Source organism: Sus scrofa, chromosome 6 (genome assembly GCF_000003025.6).
Source record: "Sus scrofa isolate TJ Tabasco breed Duroc chromosome 6, Sscrofa11.1, whole genome shotgun sequence".
NCBI classification, from domain to species: Eukaryota; Metazoa; Chordata; class Mammalia; order Artiodactyla; family Suidae; genus Sus; species Sus scrofa.
In genome coordinates, this window is record NC_010448.4 from 60,844,488 (window position 1) to 60,847,055 (window position 2,568).

Consider the following 2,568-nt stretch of genomic DNA (forward strand, 5'->3'; position numbering starts at 1 on the left):
TACTATCTTTAAAATTTATTTTATTTTTTGCCTATTTTTAGGGACACATCCCTGGCATATAGAGGTTCCCAGGCTAGTGGCTGAATCGGTGCTGTAGCTGCTGGCCTGCATCACAGCCACAGCAACACCAGATCTGAGCTTCGTCTGTGACCTACACCACAGCTCACCACAACACCCGATCCTTAGCCCACTGAGGGAGGCCAAGGATTGAACCTGACGCCTAGTAGATACTAGTCAGATTCATTTATTCTGAGCCACAACAGGAACTCCAAAGGTCATTTTTAATATCAAAAATGAGAAAATTTTTAAAGGAGAAAGGAAATGAGGGAAAGAGGAGCAAAAAAAAAAAAAACCCTCAAACAAACAAACAAAACAGCTTATGGGTAGAGATAGTGTGAGGGCCCCTGTCCTAAGACCAGAGGTTCCCCGGGATGGTGGCCACCGCTTCAGGGCAGATGGATTCTGCTCTGCCTGCTCCATTTCTTTTTTTCTTTTTTTGCCTTTTTTTATTTTTGCCTTTTCTAGGGCCACTCCCACGGCATATGGAGCTTCCCAGGCTCGGGGTCTAATTGGAGCTGTAGCCACTGGCCCACACCACAGCCACAGCCAAGCCAGATCTGAGTCACGTCTGCAACCTACACCACAGCAACACCGGAACCTTAACCCACTGAGCAAGGGCAGGGATCGAACCCGCAACCTCATGGTTCCTAGTCGGGTCCTTAACCACTGCGCCACGACGGGAACTCCTGCCTACTCCGTTTCTGGGAGCTTCAGGATCTTCTAGCTCAGACCCAAATCAAGACAAAAACACAACCTTACCGACCGTGTCCTATGGCCTTCTGCAAATTCACTCTATCTAAGCCTCTTCTGCAGTTAAATGACAGGATACGTGTACCAAGTTTCTCTGGCGGGGGGGGGGGCTGGTACGTAGTACACTCGGGTGATAGGAGTATTAAGACTTGTTATACCCAGTGAGAGGGTACAACTCAGAGCTACATGGTGAGGATTCAAAGAGTTAATCCACCTCGGATCACACCGTTATAAAATATAAGAGAAACTTAGTATATATAACGAAAACAGTGAAGGCTTTAGAGCTGCACCATCCAACTCGGGGGCCAGCAGCTGTTACTACGAAAATTTTAATTTATCAAATTAAGTACAGCTAAAAAGTCAGTTCCATGGCCACACCAGCCCCATGGCAAGGGCTCGACAGCCCGCGCACACCCAGTGGCCACCTATTGGACCTCGCGGGTCAGAACCGGTTGCACAGCGCTGCTCGGAGGGCCCCAGGTCCTGCTGAAAGGATTCGAGGCCAATTAACTCAGGTGAACCACACAACCACCCTGTACACAGGGGAGCTTTCCTGACTGCAGCCTTTTGGCGGAGGAAACCGAGGCTCCGAACACTGCCTGTCTCCCGAGCAGGTCTACTCCGTTCCTGCTGTTCTTTTACTCTCGTCGAAGCACTTCCCCTGTCCTCCCTTCCACAGCGCCCGCGGTTTCCTCGCACCTCCCTCCTGCCTCCCCCTCCTCTCTCCAGTTTCCCTCGCCTCCGCCACCCGCCGTCTCCCCGACTCCCTCGCTTCCCTCATCCTCCTTTCTCAATCCCCGCCCTCCTGCGCTCCCACCCCCTCGGTCCCCGCCCAACCCACTCAGCGCGCGGAGGCACCTGGGAGCGCGGATGTGGGCGTGGCCTCGCGCGGGGGCGGGGCGGGAGCAGCGGGATCGCGCAGGCGCAGACCTCGCTCTAGCCGGACAGACGCGGGCCGGATCCCAGCCTGCTCCCTGCCGCCGCCTGGCGGCAGCCGGCGAATCCGCACCTCCCGTGGGGTTCCCTGGTGTGGCGTGTTTTTCTCGTGCGGCAGGACCACGCACCCCAGGTCTCGGGAGGGATCCCGAAGGGGACTCTGAATCCCCTGCGGGCCTCAGTTTCCCGGCCTGGACAGTGGGTGTGAGGACCGACCGCACCTGTGGGGGGCTGCGGGGCTGCTGCTCCGTTCTTACTGCTGTTTAGGTAATAGTGACGGTCCCGCCGCCGCCGCCGATGCTGGCAGTCACCGAGCGCTGGTTTCCTCAGTGCCCGGCGTTGAGCTGAGTGCTTAGCTGAGTACTCCATGCCCGACAGAGGAATGCCGCGCTCCAGCAGTGCCAGCGTCGCCCACCTAGAGGTCGTCAGAGATGCAGGTCCTCGGGCCCCGCTCTCCCAGGAAGCCCAACTCCGACCCTCCTGAGCCATCGGTGATGCCGAAGCATACTAAAGTGAGAGACACCCCAATCCAGTGCGCACTGCGTCTTCCTCATTTTGCAGATAAGGAAACCGAGTCACCCAAAAGAAAAGGCCCCCACGGTGGGGCGGGAGCTAGTGTGACTTAACCACACTCAGGAAGCCCCGCGTCCGCAACCATTCTTGGTCTTTCTCTGTAGACTCACTTAATTCTCGAACAATCCTACGAATTAGGGGTATTATGCCCCTCACCTTACAGGTGAGACCGAGAGGTTAAGGACCTGCCCAGGGACACAGTGCTAAGATGTGGCAGCGTCGAGATGCAGACCCAGGCAGTCTGGATCC